Source organism: Aptenodytes patagonicus, chromosome 5 (genome assembly GCF_965638725.1).
Source record: "Aptenodytes patagonicus chromosome 5, bAptPat1.pri.cur, whole genome shotgun sequence".
Taxonomy (NCBI): Eukaryota; Metazoa; Chordata; class Aves; order Sphenisciformes; family Spheniscidae; genus Aptenodytes; species Aptenodytes patagonicus.
In genome coordinates, this window is record NC_134953.1 from 46,888,635 (window position 1) to 46,908,434 (window position 19,800).

The window sequence follows — 19,800 nt, forward strand, 5'->3', positions numbered from 1 at the left end:
TCCACTGCAGTTAGAAGTTCTACCCACACCATTGCTCCTCACTTGGGATTAGAGCTTTATCTAGTTTCAGAGTCTGCATGCCTTCATCTGCAAGGAGCCTCCAAATTGAAATTTTCACACTCGGAAGTTCAGGCGGCCAAAGGGATTTTCCCCAAAGGTATGACACAAGGTGCCAACAGACAAGCTCTGACCAGCTCTGCAGGGGTCACACAGCCAACAGATGCTGGAGCCTTGGCAGCTCCAGTTCACAGCCCAGCACAGTAGTTCAAACCCACTTTCAGTGGCTGCTCAAGGGAAGGTGACTGACTTTGTACCAATGCAAACCACTGAGCTACCAGGGGAAGGAAGCACAGCCACCAGCACAGGAACTGGTCATACCACTGAGGCAGCAGCTTCTCCAGGTGATGCAGCAGGACTGACCAGAAGTCAACCAGGACAACAAATTAACTTCTACCAGTAAAAGCGTGCAAGTTTGTTCCCAAAGAAGAACATGTAACCCCCTGAAAACAAGGGATTATGGTCTGTGATCATAATTCTAATATAAAATAACAGATGCCTGCTACAAGTCACAAACAGGAACTCTTACACACATTTTTTTCATATCAGACCCAAAAGAAAAGCTGCTGTCGCAGACATTTTGTGAAATTTTTCCTTAACAGATATATTGTTTTACTTCTCTATAAATTTCAAAGTGGATTGCTTCATCGCACATACTATGTGGGGATAAGTAAATGAGATGGCAGTTTGCAGTAACTGTTGCCAAAATCAGTTCCAGGGACACTGGACGAACGCAAACACGAGTCTATCACCCCAAGACTGAGGGACTGATGTAATGCAGTTTATGTAAATTTTGCAGTCCCTCCTCCTATTTGCTGCACGATCACCACAGGCCCCTCGTACCTCTCGCTGCACACGTTGCACCGCTCTGGCACACATGGCAAGCGTTGCAAACGCTTTTTTACCCCTCGCTGCCTTTCTTTTACCTCATGAAAGGTTCGTTTTACGCGCGTATGTGCTTGGGGAGGGCAGACGCCGTATAGCGATTGTGTTTCTCACAGAGAGGCGAGCGGGCAGCGCGCCCTCCTCAGCAGCCACGGCCGCGCTGCCCGGAGCGGGGCACGGGCAGGGCCGGGCGGGCAGCGCGGCGGCAGGTGTCTGACGCGGCGCCCGCGGGATAGACGCCGCGCTGCCCGGCGCTCCTCCAGCTCCGGCCGCCCTTCTCAGCGCCCCTCACAGAAGGGGGCTCGACCAGCCGCCTGCCCTGCCGCGGGGGAACGCAGCCGGCACCTCTCCTCAGCGCCACGCTCTGGCCCGCCCCTGCGGGTGCTTCAACCGCCTCAGCCCGGGCCCTCCGCGCCCTGCCTGCCCGCGAGGACGGGCGCGGCAGCCGGGCACCCCCCACCCTGTCGGTGTTCCCCTCCCACCCCGCGGAGGAGCCGCTGTTGAGCGCCTAAGGCGGAGGCACCGCGCTTACGGTTGCCTGGGATCCCGCGGGCTCAGCCATCCCTCTCGGCTGGGGCACGATCCCGTTTCCCATTGCGGGCATACGGCACTTTTCACCCGCGCAGCGGGGGAGGTGCCAGCCGTCAGCTGACCGCCGCCTCTTAAGGAGGCGTGAGGCGCCGGCCGGCCGGGGCGGCTGTGGGGAGAAAGCGCCGGGTTTTGGTATGGCTTGCTACCTTCGGCTGCTCAGGGGGCACGCACGGCGATGGCGGGGCGGAGGGTCAGGCTCTGCGGAGGGGAAGGTAGCCTCGAGGAGTGGCGGGCAGCCTTAAGGGCGATCTGCCTGCCCAACGGCCGCGGCCCGCGCTCCCGTGAGGAGAGGCGTGGCGGCGGCAGCCGGACGGACAGTACGGGCGGTGCTGGCCCTCCTCGGGTGGTTATTGGCTCTCTGCGGCGCCTTTTCACGAGTAGCGTTAAGTTGAAGCCGTAGAAAGCGACCAGGTACTGACTGTGACCAAAAAAAAAAAAAAATTCCGTTATCTAACAGGCGGCTAAATGGAAGTTTGCGTTAAAATAAGTTTTCTTAAAAAATCCACATCTTTCATTGCTGCAGTGACAATCTCTGGATATTCATGTGGGAATAAATGTACGTTATTCAATACTGCATTTATTTGCTCCCCGAGTGCCTGCAGCAGCACTGCGTTGGGTGCTGTGGGAATAGGGGAGAAGCCGCTCGTGGTGGCCAAGCCCCGGCTCAGCAGCCAGTCCCCAGCACGTTAGGGCAGCGGTGCCATCCTCAGCAGTGCCTGCAAGGCTGACGTGCCCGAGTCCTGCTTGTCACCGGTGTGAATCTCCCGACCTGACGCAGCCGCCTCAGCCTGTGACCGCTTCCCGATGCAGGAAGAGCACCAGCCCTCTCGTCTGAGACCCAGCAGCACGCTTCAGGTCCCACACCAGGGGTTTATCAGGACTCAAAAAGCGTCCAAAATCCTCAGAGCTATTAACAGGAATGGCAATTCTGTCCATTAAACACATTTACCACAATCTCCTTTTAAAACTGTCAGGTGATGCTTCCCCTCCCTTCCATGGACCTGAATTACAAAAAAAGGCATCAAAGTGGGAGACTTTTAAATTATGCCCACTTCGATGCAGAGATAGCTAAATTGGTAGCATGGTAAATCAGTAAACAGGCAGTTTGGATCCAGAAGCTCTATACCAACAGTGTACGCTAACAACCAGGGCCATGGATATTATTTTGGGGTCAGTGCCCCATACTCATGGCTACACTGCTTGGGCCCAGCCTAGCATACCTGCATGGCTCTGCACTGAGCCACGCACATGGGCTTGCTGGCTGCCTGCGAGGTCTCTGTGTCTTGGTCCACAGAGAAATCCTTCAGCTCAGTGAGAAGAAACTCTCTGCAGTGCAGAATCTGACTTTCAAGTTAGTATTTTACCACCCTAAGGCTTAGAAATGCAAAGCAGCTGAGCTTATGCACACATGGAAGTCATTTCTTGTCACTGTAAGTCTTTTCACTGTCAGGCTACTGCTTCCCCTCACACTTCAGCATTATTAAAGATTTTAGTCCGAACCACATCCCCATCACGCCTTATTCAAATTATGCCACTGGGTTCTCATCTGGCACATACGAAGTTAAATGTTGCACGTTTTGGCTGTGTGCAATGGTCTTTCCTGGAGGAAGGGGAAGTGGGAAGGAGGAGATTAAGGAAAGCAGCTGGCTGGTTTTGGTTGTTTTTAATGGCAACACAGTTATTTTTATTAATTCTATCACTTCTGCCCTTTGTGAAGATTTAAGATGACCTTAAAGTTCCCTTCCACATTGTTTCTGTTTTGCTTTAAAGGATTTAAAATTGAAGTATTTTGAAATATACTGAAGTATACTTATAAATTGAAGTATTGTATTATTTGCTGCATTAACACCCAAATAAATATTTCCCACCTGGGTTTGTGGACTTCACAGTGAGTCAGTGGGAGAACCTGACAGGCTTGAACCTCAGCTGCTGCTTGCCCATAACTAGCACTCTCAAAATAACAGATTTCAAAGAAGCCAGTTCTTTAGTTGCACCAAAAGACGAGACTGAGTTTCAATTCAATGTTGACGTCAAGCTCTTTCCAAATACCCAGTTTTATGTTGGAATTTGCTGGGGCTTTGCACATACTTAGCGTCTAAATAGGAACTCACTTCTTTGAAAAATGTGGCCATAAAAAAGCAAAGATAAAGGAAAAAAATGGCTTAAATGACTCAACTAGGACCTCCTCAAAGCACAGAGAACCAAAGGGTACGCTTCCACAAGTGAGAGGTAAATAAGTGACATTCACATTCTGTTAACAAGGTTCCTTAATGTGTCGTAAACTGGTAGCCACAATTAGAGGACAGCAAGCCACTCCTTGGTGCAAAGCAATGCAAGCCAGAAACCTCATTTTCTCCATGATCTTACTGGTCTCCTGGTATGATGCACTGCAAGAGCTGAGCAACTCTGGCCATTACTTTTAACCTAGTTTTCTGTCTCATCTTGTAAGGAAAAAAAGCATGGTAGGAAAGTGCTGTCCTGTAAGCGCTGTCACAAAGAAGGGCAAGTTTATGTTTAGAAAGCAAACCTAGGACTGCCAGCTCAGAAAGCACTTATTTGATGTGTACAACCTCTTCACTCACCTCCTCATCGTGCCTATTTGAGGGAACATTAACCAGAAAAATGCAGCAAAACCACGACGGTGTCATTATTCAGGTCCTTTTGACTTCCATGTCAACTACTGTCTGAAGATCACCATCAACTCATCTTTTGGTAGGAAAAGACTCTTTAAAATGTGTCAGAAGAGCTCAGTAATGGTCTTGAGACACATACAAATGACAAAAGGCATGAATATGATTGCTCTTAGCAAGTTAGTTACTTTCTTCCCTTTGACTGGTGATTGATTGGCAAGGCTGAGGGTATAACCACTGTTCCTGTGCTCTAAATCCCCCAAATTTTCTTATTTTGAAGTGTCCAAGACATGTACTACATACTGCTGAGCGCTGGAGAGGCAGTTTCCAGAAGCTGCATATGTCTCAGAGGTGACCGTAAGCACCCACCATTCCAGCGCAGGTATGAGCTGTGTTCCTAGGGGTCTTGTTACTCGACCTTCTCCCAGGCATCTCCACCCTGGCACAGTCCTGCTCCAGCCACATATAAACTTCTGTGGAGCCACATGTTGCTGACAGGTTTGATTAGCTGTCCCTGAACGGTGCCAAGGAAGTGTTATCTGCAAACCGAGGCTTAATCTCCAACTCTCTTTCTTGGCATTTTAAATTTATGCAAAACATGATTCCCAGGGAATGGCTCTGGTTATATTCTTTGTGGTTTTACAGATAGCAAATGCAAAAATAAACACAAAACCAAACAAATAGGGGAACTCCAGTATTTCCATCAAAACTCCCTACTTAGTTCTGAGTAGCAAAACTCTGATTTCTCCCTATCCAAGGAAACAATGCAGACTCTTGATAAGGAGCTGACTAACTAGTGAGCAAAAATTCCTCTTCCCTTCTTTTGACGCAAGAAGAAATGCTTTCTTTTACATTATGACTGTTCCGGTTATTTCATATAATATTATGAAAGTTATTTTTGGTCTTAATCCTATTTCTTCAGGAAAATTATGGGTAGGGTTTCATGATATATTTTTTCCTGTGACAAAACAAGTTTAGCAGATGCCTTCCCCCATCTCTCACTCTTCCCCACACACTGCAGGTCCTTACTCACCTCATTGTGCCTGTGTAAGATTTTGTGGGCTGCCTTGTCAAAAAATCTCTGAATGATATGGGTTAAGAAACCTTCTTCCATTCTTTTTTATGTGAAGCTTATTTTTTTTTTTCAGATTATTTCAACCCACTAACAACTACCTGCTGCTGCTGTTCATTCTGCAATACACCACAGTGTGAGATGACACTTCTGCCCTCCACTGATCAACACGTGCTGTATATATGTTTCGATCTGCCAGAGCCCCCAGACCATGAGCTGCCTCCTTAGCTTTTCACCCTGACAGCGGCTGGTCCAGAGTGGAAACAAGCCATGAACTTGAGGTGAGGCAATTAGAGGGTGTGGAAAACGGCATTGTGAAGTACAAAGCAGACAAAGGTCTTTTCTGAAGTAGACTTGTAAGGGAAGCTATGACAAATTACAGAGGCCATTTTAGTGTGCTGCTCGAGAGCATCAAAGCTCAGACACAACTTTAGGCAAACCATGGAAATGCGAGACTGGGCATATCAGGACAAACAAGCAACTAAGTAAACAAAAAGGGATATTTTGTCAGATGCTTAACACAAACCCAGTATTTTCTTCCAGTCATTTTTAAGCACAGACACTTCACAATGTATCAGAAAAAAAATCACTCTTTGATCAGGTTTACAAACCCCAACTTATTCCATAGAGGACTACCTCCTGCTCCACATTCCTGAGGCCTCCACCAGGCCTGAGACATTTGCTCTTGTCAAGATAAAATACCTCTCTTTCTGTGGTGAAAATAATTTAATCCATTGTATGTAACACCACGGGGGGGGGGAAATGTAAATCTTGCTATTAAGATTGCTCTAGTGAAAAATAGCCATTTGCTTATCAATTGCATAACCTGAAATTATGTAGCTGGGTCCCTGCCTAAAGCTGGATTTTCAGCTACCAGCAGCTATCCAGTGCCTCCTATCATTGTCATTTGGCAGAATAAATGCACTCTTAATCTCCAGTTTGCTCCTCTAAGACAATTTATCAGATATATAGGTACAGCAGAAAAGTGACATTTCCTCTAAGCCAGTTTGCCTCTGCACTTACTCCCCCACATCCACATGCAAACACTTCCCCTACCACTTAAAAAGTAACTAATCATTCTGGAGAACTTTCCACTGTGAATGAGGAAAATTTGCACTCAAAAGGAATTCTGCTCAGGTGTCTGATTCCTTGGCAGACCCCTTCTTTCTGTTCCTCCTTCCACCTACATGGTGGTTTTCTGGGGTTATGGCCAAGTCACCCATGGCAGTTATGGAAACAAACATGAAGGGCTAAAATAACAGCAGGTTTCAGACACAATCCTGCAATCCTGAAATATCTTCTGAGAGCTTGAAGTACAGCACGTTGGGTGAAACCTTCATATTAAGGAAGAAGTTAGTCTCTGTAATTGTCTGTTATTATATCTATAACGTCTGACCTCATAAAATGATAGGATCGTAGGATAACTCTGGCTGGAAGGGACCTCAGGAGGTTCCTGGTCCAACCTCCTGCTCAAAGCAGAGGCAGCTCTGGGATCAGACCAGGCTGTCCAGGGCTTGATCCAGTGGGAACTTGAAAACCTCTGAGGACAGAGGTGGCACAACCTCTCTGGGCAAAGTGTGCCATGTCTGGACTGTCATTGTGGAGGAAAAGTTTCTCTTTAGATCCATTCTGTACCCCTCTTGTTTCAACTCACACCCATCGTCTAAGGTCACCCCGTCATGTACCACTGTGAAGGACCTGGCTCCATCTTCTCGATCCCCTCCCTGCAGGCAGAGTTGTTCTACTTCACATTGGATCCTGAACTGGTGAACAGCTGTGTCTATCACAAAGTGACACATCACTTGGATTCCCCCTGAATCAGTGCAACCTGAAAGGCCAGCTGAATGCTCCGCATAGCCAGTTTGTGAGCTACCAAGTCAGTTTAAGTAATCTCACAGCAGTTGATGTTTCAAGGTAGTTTTACATTATTTAAAACTCATACATGGTATTGCCAGCTGCTTTGCCACATGCTTGACAGGAAAATCATGTGACTTTTCAACAAATTAGAATAATTATACACTAAGCTGATCTTGTTTATACTAGGACCACTTAAACTCATTCATTTTAAAGGAGATGAGTACAGGACCAAATATTTTATTAAATTATACCCTGGAGTACCATTTACATTACAGAAGTAAATAAAGTTGCCTCAGTCTCAATAAAAATCAGTCACAAAAAGAAACAATAGACAGAAAAAAAAATCATTTTAACAACATAAATGGTATGGAGTTCATTATTCTGAAGATCTGCTGTCCTCAATGTAATTTTCCACCTTCCTTCTTGCCCAGTATCTTGTCTTCGACTGTGACCAGTAGTGGGACTTAAGGAAAAAATGTAGGAACCAGAAAGGGTGTAATGTGCTCCTTTCCCTGACAGCGATGTGCAGTAGGGACTTCCTCCCCTTGGGGTTGCACCAGGGCACCAGGACCATGATTTTTAAATACCTGTCTGTGGACATAACTCTTATCATATCTGTCTAATCTTTTTGATGGAACACCTTCAGTCTCTGTACCTTCCTATGTCTAGAAATTCCACAATTTGAGTCAACAGAAAGCTTACTTTCTTTTGTTTGTTTGTTGACAGGTTGGTCTTTTATTGGCTAAGCTGAGTTTTCGTGCTATAAGTAACAGCGAGTAATTTCCTGTACTACTTTTCCAACTCACTGACCGCTTACAGACTTTTGTCTGTCACCTCTTTTCCAAGCTGAAGAATCCATGTTTATTTAGGTTTTTTTCTTGAGGTGCGTAAGTCACTGGTCTTTCGTTTACATTTTCTGTCTTCTATATTCTTCGTAAGGTGGCCAAGTAGAATGACATGCGTCATTCAGAACATGGGCTAACTGTGAGTTCATACAGTAACAATGATTTTGCTTGTTTTCTGTTTCCTTCCTAACTGTTTTTAACTTCCTACTTGCCTTTTGCTGACTGCTGAGCTAGCCACAGTGATGACCAGCTCTGCTTCCTAAACAGTAATACTGAATTTGGATCTACATCTGTGTATATGTACTGCAGTTCTAGCTACACAGAATAATTCTGTTAGCTGCAAAGCCGGTTCCTTCACTATTAAACCTTTTTTTTTTTCCTGAATGAATATATTAAATAGCACAGGCTCCAGCAAGAGATTCCACTGATTATCGCTCTCAGTTATGAAAACAACACTCCTTCCTATCCTTTTTCCCCTCTTTTAACCAGTTATTAATCCATGAGAGGACTGTGGATATTTTACCTTCTTTTTCAAAAATCCCAGTTTATCAAATTGGATCACCTAAAGGTGATAAAGGTGGTTGACATCTTCAAAGTGGATTTGTGAGGCATGATTTCCCCTTGAAAAAATGATCTTGTTATCACATACTTACAGATATAATTTAATATTGCCTGGGAAGAAGTAAGAACTCCCTGGTCTACAAGTCCCAGCTCTGCCCTACAACCATCATTAAAAAAATCAGTAGTACACCGGCTACTGGCCTCACAGCAAACTGAATCAAGTGATAGGCTGCACACATCAAAATTAGCAGTTCAGAATTTTGCTACATTAGCTACGCTTATATTTGTGTTAGCAGTCTGTCCCAAAATTCTTTTACTAAGACTTTCCCTCTAACCCCATCCTGTGAAGAATGGCTCCTCTGTGGGAATCTCATTGAATTCTGCTGTATGGAGGATGGATGCATTAAACTTATTTAGATTTCCTAAAATTTGCTATCATCCTTGAGTGTTCCTGTTACACCTTGCACGCATCTACAGGAATAGAAGAAGACAGTGTAAACAGAAAACTATATTAAATACATTTCAGTTTGAAATTCAAACTAAAAATCAGTAACTAATGAAGACTTCATGATCTGAAAAAAATGAATCAACACAGAATCAAAAGAAGTTAAGTTGATCCCACTACTAAACAGTAGAGTGGTTCAAAATATTCAAAGCAAAATATCCAGGAGTGTGGAAGGCCACATCAGTGAAAAGCAGAGAAGTACATATTGGGACTGTACTCTGCTCATCACAGCAATAACAAGAATATGAATATAGGGCATTCAGGGACTTCACCATGTCCCATCCTTTACAGTCATGTTCCTTCTGACAATCCTTTATTCATGGAAGTTGTTCAAATAAAGAAAATGCTACTACTCTTGGGAATAAGTATCTGCAGGACTCACTACTTATTCTATTTTTGGAAGTGTTTTGTGTGGAAAGAGACTTATGGAAAAACTGCATGATTCAAAGAAAAATGTGGAATTTTTAGAAATAAGTTTCTGACATTGACAGTATGGAGCAGCTTGAACACTTGCTGTGCTTGAGTGTATAATCCTGGAGAGGGCTAAGGCTTCAGTCAAGCAAATGATGTTTTCTGCAAAGAATTCACACAAGTATCACAAGAAAACTGAAAGGAACCCATAGTTTATATTTGAGAGACACTTTTCAGGAGGTAAAATATTTCTGTTAAAAAGCTGAAGGTAGTGTTTGGACAACCTTGCTTGCCCTTTTGAGAATTATTGCATAATAAACATTCTCTTGACACACTGTTATTAACATCATGGGTCACTGGTTTTCTGCGTACTTCATTCAGGTTCTTCAAAGGCAACACTCCAGTTAAAGGGTAACTTGCACATTTCCTCTCCTAAATGAGTGCATTTCTGTTATAATGTCCTTTTTTTTTTTTTTTGTGATGGCAAAGATTCTCATTGTATTATTTACGACAAAATTTCCACTACTGTAACATACCACTGTAAGCAAGTTTCCCGTGTCTCATTTTGGCATTAATTTTTCTTCGGAAGTATTTTTTTTTAAGTGTTTCTTCTTTTGCAGTAAAGAAGTCTGTTTCAATTAAACATTTAAAATACTCCAGAAATATCTTTCTTATTCAGATTAATACAATTCTGTTTGTAGTGGAACTATTTGCTCAGGCAGTTAATAAAGTGAAAATGTGTGACAATAGGAAGGTCAAGCATTTTTTCAGCTGCATCCCCTTCAATGAACACTTCAACTCCAGTCTTCTCTGCTGTCTTTGTTACTTAAGCCCAGATTTCCAATTTATCCTGTATGCTAAAGGGATTTTTTTTTTTTTCACAATGCCCATTACTCTTCTGCTTCTCCTTTGACTAAAATCAATCTGAGCTTTGCGGTGACCACAAGAAGAGACTCAGCACCCATATCAGAAATGATAATGGAAGCCTAGGAGTAGTGAAAATCTCAGGTGCTATTTCCAAAGAGTGCCGTCTGCTGCTAAAGAGCAGAGAATTCTCCAGAGAGTCCTCACTGCCCAGGAATCCAGGTGTGACAGACTGATGTGAAGAAGCTCTTCAGAAATGTGTTTGCTGAGTTTTGCATCTTCTGCTGATAAATTCTGCTTTAATCTCTTCGGGTTATTTTGTCTTCATTCTCCTGAATGTTACTTCGTTTGTCTCATGTCCATAAACTAAGTTAGACATAAAAAACCTACATCAAAGACCAAGATGAGAAACTACACTAGGCAGAGAGGTGGCTTTATTTTTTAATATGTTCTAATATTCAGTAAAGTTCCTAGACACCATTAAAGAGTCTTCAACTATCAGGAAACCTTATTCCCTAATGCCCTAAATCTACTATATTATTATGACAAAAGCAAAGCACATAAACATATTCCCTAACCACAAAGAAACACTCTGTAAAACAAGTTAAACTCAAATAGGAAATTGTTCTACCAGTAAGAGTTATGGACCCGCAGTCCTTTTCCGTTACAAGGATACTAAGACATTTTAGTGTACTGAGGCTGAATTTGAATTTTCAAAATACTTCTAGAACAGCTGAACCTCAATGTACAAATGCTATCTGGTATCAAGCATCTAATAACCAAAAATAAGTCTTGTATGGAACAATCTCTCAACCTGCAATTTTTAAAGCTCGGGAAGATTTGAGTCCAAATTTGCAGAATACACACAGAAGTGAACCATTTTTACATTTGCAGAATGAGAAAACTGTATCTTTTTCTGGCTTTGTTTTTGTTTTGCACTATAAGGAATAGATTATCTGGAAGTTAAACGTCTCAAATGTTTGCCCTGATATACAAATAAAAACAAGAAAATCAGGAGCCAGCTGTTTCTCAGAGATTATACAGACTTACACATTTCTCACTGAGAAACTATGAAATCCTTTCTTTATCTTATAAATGGTCAAAGGCATTCCAGAATAAGAGTAAACCTGAAGACTTCTCACTATTTGAAAGCTGAATTTTTGAGTTGCTGTTACTTATCAAATTGATCCTGGCAGTTAATTGCAGTTAATTATATGTACTGTTATGAATACTTCCGTTATTTATTTCTGAAGTAAAGTATTCTAATGATTAAAGACATCTGCTCCCACAAATGGCTGGAAAACATTAAGACCAAACAAACATCACCAACATCACCCCACCCAGCAGCAATCTGTCACTCTCCTCAAAATAACAAACTGACAGTCAACTTTGCAAGTAGAAGTTAAGAAATAGAAGTAAAACCTGGAAATATCCAGAGCAACCAACACAGAGATCAACATGGAAAAGCTGATAACACGTGATGCATTCAGAAGGGTTTTTTTTACAATTCTACAGACAAACCTGGGCAACCCAGTATAGCAAGAAAAAAATCTGCATTTCATGTCTCAGAACCTGGGGTTTGGGAATATCTTGATTTGCCTTTTTGTACAACTTTGAGTTACAAATATACTCTGGGTAGTTTCCCTATACCTTCCCTCATTCTCTTAAACTTTCAGTCATTTTTTTTAATTCTAGAGATAATCTCTAAAGCAAGAACCTACACAGCAGAGGCTATTTCAAACTGCAGGTAGACTGACACACAATGTGCTTTGTGCTTTGTTCCATCGATTCAATACTAGAGCATACTGAAAGTTTCTGGGGTCATATTTTTTTTTTTCCCCTCCAAAGAGTTGTCATTTCTATTATTAGCTATCTTCTTGTTATTTAAGTTAAGTTGTTAGGCTTCCACCAATCCTAAGGCCCCAATGTGACTGACCTCCAAAAGCACAGCTAGCAAATGTGTTTCCCCAAATAATTTAGTCTAAAGAGACGAGAAGTGGGAGGAGTGCTGAGCAGTGTGGAGTGCCAAACTGACTAGTCTAAGACGGTAACAGTACACCAGTAACAGCACAAAGTAGGTCACCTCACCCCAGTCTTGTATTCCTAGTGCTGCTGCTCAAGTCTGTACGAGGCAAGAAAAGGCCCTATGAACTGTGTTCTGCAGCTCTAAAGATGCATGCTCTGCACTGGGACACAGTGATCTGGGGGGATCTACTGTAGCTAAATTAATAAAAAATTAAAATCTCTGTGATGGATGATTCCTAAATAAACACTGGTTGTGTCTTAGGCTTTTCACTCATTACTTCTCCCAGTAATGAACTGTAGCCTCCTAGAATCAGGTAGGTTTTTGTCACATAAGAAAATTGTGGAGATCCCTACCAGAAGATACTGTAAAGGTCCAAATACTAAATGAACTCAGAGATTAGAGAAATACATGAAGGATATGTCCATGTGCAGCCATTAAATGCAATGTTAAGGGCACTACCTCAGCCTCAGTAAGTTCTTAAACCATTGCTTGCTGAATGCTGGACAGGATATTTGACTTTTTATTATTTTCTTTTATCCGGTGTACACTACTGACCAACACCAATGAGGCGGCAGTGAACGAAGGTGTGACCATCTCATCGAATATGGTGGCTTTCTCCCCACCAGGCAGTGTCTCTCACTCTTCTGGGAGGGCCTCCCTCCATAATCCTTCCTTTAAATTGCAAGTCTCACTTACCCACTGCCTCGGGGGAGAACCAAAAATCAGATTGCAGAAGACCAGAAAAAGAGCTTTCTTGCCTGGAAAAGAACAGGCTGCAAACCCCCATTTCAGTAAATACAGCCTAAATATATCAGAGGACAGTGTTGCAATTTTTGAAACACCCTTTAGCTTCATGCTTAATCTACTTGCCCCTTACAAGTATCACTATCTACTGGAAAAGAATATACAGTAATTTGCCAAATAAAACAAACCTTATACACTTATTAGTAGAGGATGTTATTATTATTTGATAGAGCATAATCCCTTTTATTAACGATTAAATGGATGCAACAGCTTATTCCTCAATGATTATGCTTCTTTACATTCCTGGATATGCGCAGATTAAATTCTCTTAAGGGATAACTCCATATTTACCATCAGTACAACAGGGCTTACTCCTGCAAAGTTGCCAAGTAAAACAGCTAAGAAAAAATAATTACAGATTGAAGTATAAACTATATTTTTGTTAATATGTGACAGTAAAATGTTTCAGTAAGACAAACCAGCCCATTACTGGCAGAAGGACATAGTCTTGTGTCAGGATACTTGGAGGAGGAGTCAAGTGAATGAAACACATGAGAAAAAACTAGACAGCCTATATTGGTACTTTCATAAAGACCCCAGTGAAGAATTCTTATGGTAACAAGGAACTCAAGCATGCAAGTTATTAGAAATAATAAAGAAGCAGAAAATAAAAGAGAACAAAGCAGTTCTTATGCTTGAGACATTTCCAGAATTTATCTTTTCTTTGTTCTTCCTTTTATTTGGTGGAGTTTTGCATAGCAGCGCTTGTGAAAACAGCACTGAATATAAACCAGGTACCTCAACTGCAGTTGCATTCTTCACTTCTGGGTTTACAGACCTCGACCTTTCTTCTTTTGTTCTCCTTGTTTGTTTTTTTTTTTTAAACTACAGAAGTAACATAAATCATTACCAGCCTTCAGCAAGCATTGTCAATACTCAAATCTCAGCAAGCAGAACTCTTCTTGCTAAACAGCAAACCAGACTTGACAGCAAGATCAGCACAGTTTACATCAGTATTCCCTCTAATTTGATGCCAAGAACACAGAGCTTATTCCAGCATTATGCTTATCAGAATAAAACTCGTTTCCTTGCTGGCTACCTCTTCCCTCCCTTCTCATGTGGCAGGATGACATCTAATCCAATGAATGTAAAAATCTTCCCTGCTGCCTCTCCCCTAATGAAACATCTTTCTGTACATCCCCAAATCAAGCTTCCTGTGTAGAAAGTTTTTCAAAACCTATATTAAAATTTGCAATAAATAATCCAGCTAGCTATGGTTCTGAATATGACTTGTCACTGCATTTTTATTCTATTGTGCACATATTTGCCAATGGAACTTTAATACCACATAAAAGGGCACATAGGCTTAAGGACTTCTGTTTTAGTCCATTTTTAAATCAGCAGAAGTATGAGGTGATGGAAGCTTCTCTAATCAGGACATCACTTAAGCTCTGTTGAAGTCCCATTGACATCAAATAAATTTAAGCATATGCTTTATTTTAATTGTACGCTTAAAGGCTGGTCTGAAATGGGTCATAGATGGCCACCTTCTACATTTGTTCAAAATCCTATGGGATCTTGCATTTCCCTCAGGGGAATTAATTCTCGTGTTCACACATTCATTTTTTCAAGACAAAATCCTTTCTCCATTCTGTATGTATAAACCATCCTAAGCCTAACCAGGAGAAATTTCTAAAGCTTAAGTAATAATTCTCAGACATGACATCAAAACACTGCTTTTCTTATAATAAACTGTTGAAAACAAATCATTACTGTGGTTAAAGATTAATTTGCTACGTCTTTGGTTTTAAACTTCGCCTAAGGCTGCAAACTGCTCTTTCAGGCCATTATTTGTTTCAAACAACCAATTTCCTAGGTGTATTTCCTTAGAATTTATTATAACACTACCAATGGGTAAAGATCACCAGACAAATCCTTCTGCCATAAGCCTTTTCCATTCATACTCCATCTTTACAGTTATGTTCTCAAACCTTCTGATTTCTTTTCTGTTGGCCCATTAGGAATATAACACATCACTAAAGAATAGACATGGAATATTATAATTTCTGAAATGACTACCCGATTAGTTGGTGTCACTGTAGGCAATGGGCATTCCTTGCTCTAATTACTCCAGATGGGCATGCATCCCGTCTGGTCCCAGGCCAACCCTAAATTCAGGCTCTCTTAATGTCAGAGCTCCTTGCTACCAATCACTTGAAAAAAGGCAATTAATATGTGTGCTGCTAACTAAAAATCCTCTGTCATTCATATGGAATGTATGTTCTAAGCAGGACTGAATGAATTTTCAGTCGCTGAGATAAAATGTTCAAATAAACTGGACCTGGAAAGGCTCTAGTAGATGAAACCACCACTGCTCAGCAGAACGGTTGTCCTCCAGAAGTCAGTTCCAGTGCAGTAACGGGAGGACTGGCCAAGCATGGTGGGGAAGAGGAGAGAACAGGACATTTCTTTTCTTCCCCCACTCCTGCCTCTTGTTTGTGCCTGCTTTGCTTCTCGCTACCAGGCCACCTCCTGCCCATTCCTCATGCGCTGCTCAGCACCCTCATATGTTTCCACCACTTCCCAGAGAGAGAATGTGATGGCCTGTGAGACATCATTGTTAAAGGATCCCCTCCCTTTTATCCAGATGAATGTTTCCTCCATTACTTTGCCTGCTATTTTTAAAGATACCTGAAACTCTTCTTTCATCCTCCTGTATATACCCTTCCAATGTCCATAGATAGTTAGCTGTCCAGTGAATTGTCATTTAGCCAAGTTATGTGGTATATTTACCTACTTTAATACACTCTCATAACCCAAACCTTCCAGCCAATTACCTTTTTTATTCCTGGGTCTGCTCTGAACTTCTTCCAGCTGTCTTCTGCTCAGAAGGGAATGCCATGATCTAGGTGTAAGTGCATTAAAAATTACTACATCCCACTCTGGTATTTGATGGGACCAACCTCAGAATCATACTGGGTTGTTGTGAGGATTTGTGACAAACTTGCTGTGAATTGTTATACCAGAATTTCAATGGCATAATTCTTTCCCTATTTCTCTCTTTTACTCTCTATACTTTTCAGATTATTTTCTTTTGTTTGCAAATTTTTGCAGTTCCCATCCTGAATTTCATTTTGTATATCTTTGTCCTGATTTCTTCAGCTATTCATTATTGCGTGTTTACTTCTATGCCTTCCTGTCCTCACAACTTCCTGCCATTTAGTGTCATTTCAGGCTTCTCCATATACAGACCTCTGTAACACTTCATCCATTTGAAGCTTAAAACCAGCAGTAGAAGAAAAACAAAATGTAGTATTACTATATCTTTCAAGTTTATGCCCTTTTTTTTAATTACCATAAATTCAAAAGAATACAATATCATCTCATGAAGCCACCACTAGTAATCAGTTTCTCAGTTTAAAAATAATCATAATCTTCTTCAAAGGAGTTTAATCATTACAATTTTTTTTCCAAATTTCCAAAATTTAATTAGTACTCACTTAGAGATAATCTAACTTATTAATAACAACTGACTGGGTATTTATTTCTATAGGGAAACCATTATCATTGATTATCTTTGATTTACTGTTCATGAACCCATTATCAGTCTACTGGAAATTTCAAGTAGTTTTGCACTTGAGATGGCAGGATTTAATTTTTATTTCTTTTGACAATGTTTTACTTAAACTTTGTTTTATAATATGCTCTCATCTCTTCAGCCACCAGTTTTGTAGAACTCCCTTAAGAAGGAATGTTAGAATTTTGGAGGGGCGGATTACTATTCCTGGGTCTAAAGTGGTATTTTTAACCCAAACTTGAACCAAACAACACCTGAAGTTTTGAAAGTTTGATTCACTTTTTAAGTCCTAAAAATATATCTTGGATCCGGACTCTTTTGCCCTACACATTTCTCTTTTGAAATTTTTATTCTTCAGTGTAAAAATATCAAGATCCCTAACTGTTTCTAAGAACTGAGCAAGAATTTGAAGCTCACAATTGTTACAGTTAAAACTCAGCACAGTTTATAAATCCAGGTTCATAGTCCTTGCTTTTCTTGTCAGAAAACACTGGTTGCCAAAGTGAACCCATTCTTCCTGACGTGCTTACTGCAGCTTAGGAGAATCTTGAGTAGAAATAACTAACTCCTACTCCCCACACAGCACCCTTATTTCATGCTAGGAATACCCATTATCAGTAGATCTATAAGTTTTTTACATACACAGTACATTTTATTCATCTGCCAGACAAGTGTAATGACTCAGAGAGAAAATACCGAGTAGTCCAGCAGACACAGAGGGTCATTAGCAAGGAAAGATTAGGTAGGAAAACCTAACTGCTCCTTTCCTAATAATTAAATGGCAATGATATTTCCTATTTAAATTTAGCACCATGGTAAAAGCTCTGCAGAATTAAAAGAATCTCAAGGACATCCCTGTGTTTGCACTGTGTCTTAATAGGGAACTGTTTGTTCTAGCAAAGCATACTGTTTCTCTTCGATGCCAACTTTGACAATGTCAGAACAGCTCTGTGTTTTAATTAGCGTTATGCAATGCCTCAGGTTATGCTGCCCAGTGCACACGCATGTAGTCTTGAACTTCCTTCCCAAATTAGAGAAATATCTGTGCCATTTTCTCATCCACAGACTGAAGTGATTGGATGGAAATGCAGGAGGAAAGGATGAGAAGGAAGGCCAGGAAATAGATCTGCCATCATTAATTTTACCTCCTTTGACTGCAACAAGCCCCTGGTGCAAATGGGATCTACAGAGCATGGTGACACTCTGAAACCATCAGCACCACACAAAGCCTCTGCATCCATGTGAATCACTTGGTTTATTAGCTTGAAATAATCTGCGTCTAAATTGAGATGATCACAAGTTCCAAAACTGGTTAATTTAAAGATTTTATCTACATTTTATCTAAAATTTTATCTACAGCCAGACCTTTCAGAAATTACATACTATAGATTTCTTATCCAGATTGGAATTAGGTCTAGAGTTTCAGACACACCAGATTATTTTTTTCACGCTGGACTCTCAGAAAATCTTGTAAGTACATGCTTATGTGGCTGGATGTGCCACATATGTACAGACACACACACTCTCTGTGTCTATTTAAGTACATCTGTCAAGTATGGTATGAGCCAGTAACATGCACAAAAAGCAAGGCAAACACAATCTGCATCATAATGTATAATATCAATTACTCACAACCAAGAAAGATAAAAGAAACCAAAAGAGAAATACTTACCAGCTGAGGTTTTCTCTATACAACTGGACCTGCTCAGGTTTAACAAATTGTTGTTAATGGAGCTGGAAGTTTAAGAATGACACTTTCCATCTGGACACTCATCACTCTGGCAGCCAGCCGCTCTTCTATATAACAGTCCGCTGACTCATCATTCTCTGAGTCCTTGTTGATCCTGGATTTATTTTTCACCTTGTTAATGTTCACCAAAGACTGCAATTCTTGTGTATTTCCCCAGGACACAGTCCCATCCAGCTCTTCACCATGTGGAAAGATGGCTTGACTAGGTTATCAGCTTTAATTCTTTGCTCTTCTCTCAGATTATTTATCTGCTGACTTGTCTTGATGCCTCATAGCTTCCTAGCTGTGACCTTGCTCACCCGCTCCTTCGTCTTTGTTTGCCTGAAGGACTGGGGAAATCTGATCTTTTGGATAGTGACAGACACGTACCTAAGACGTAAATGCCACTGCACTGTGTTTTTTGCTAAAAGAGATACAAGATACAGCTAAAACAGTTGCTGGAAGTGAGACATACATAAGTGGATAGTTAGGTATCAATATCAGGATCATAAAACTTCAGATGGAAATATGCTATGAGCCAGAACTGAAAAGACAGAGGTCATAGTCAACAACATGTCAAGCAGCAGAGAGCACATGGGTAAGCAAATAGAGTCATCCTGGAAGGAGTCTGAAAAACCACCAAGCTGGGGCTGAGCACAGATGTACCTAAACAAATGTTAGTATACTACTTTCATATGTAGGGCACTTACATTAGTTTTCAAAACATTCTCAGATTTTTCCTGTGGCTTCAAATAGTCAGAGTATGGGAGCTCCACAGTGTCTTCCTCAGAGGGAGCTGCTTTAGTATCCACTAATGAATAAGTACAGTTAAGACAGTTTCGCCTTAGACGCACTACTTCAAATTTCATACACCAGATTTTGCCAAGGCTGTCAGTAATCAGAAACCTGTTTGCAACTTTACATTCAGCTTTAGATTGAACTGACCTGAGTAACCAAGACAACTGCAAACTTTGGCTCTTCACCCCTTTAGGTCCGTCCTGTTGTTCATGAGTACTGAAGCATGTGGAGCTCTCAGCAGATTTGGCCGGCAGTTGTTGGATGCACGCTGATCACCCTTTTGCACTGAGATAGGGTAAGGGTGGGGTTTTTAGGGAGTTTCTTTGTGAGTTTCTCAGCACCAACCAGTATAAAAGGAAGATATACACATCTTCACAAAGCTAGTGAGGCCAAAAAAAAGTCTTTATAGCTAAACCAGCTACTTGATAGAAATGCAAAAGTCCATTTATTTTCAAGTACGCTACAAAATTGGTACTAGTAAGCTAAGGTACAAGAAGACAATGCGAATGACATGTAACAGAACCAGAAAACAGCTTCTACCAGAGTGGTGGTGTTAAACTGTGGTCCCCCACTGATGCTCTTCCCCACCAGAATCTCACCTTAATTGCACAGACCTGGCTACAGCCCGAATTCACTGCACGGACTCTG

General features: G+C 41.4%; 1 protein-coding gene across 4 annotated transcripts in view; it reads right to left on the reverse strand.

The window, feature by feature from the left end:
* Positions 1 to 18,374, reverse strand: part of PLA2G4A (phospholipase A2 group IVA) — a 106,067-nt gene extending 87,693 nt beyond the window's left edge. Inside the window, exons 1-2 of one of the 4 annotated variants that reach the window (XM_076339546.1) lie at positions 18,298 to 18,374; positions 15,886 to 15,953 (exon numbers count right to left, since the gene is read on the reverse strand). The gene's annotated coding sequence lies outside the window, so the exon portion shown is untranslated. Of the gene's footprint in view, positions 1 to 1,474; positions 1,539 to 15,885; positions 15,954 to 18,297 lie in introns of those variants that run through there. The other 3 variants (XM_076339549.1, XM_076339548.1, XM_076339547.1) reach the window with 3 other exon arrangements.
* Between the last annotated feature and the right edge of the window lie 1,426 nt (positions 18,375 to 19,800).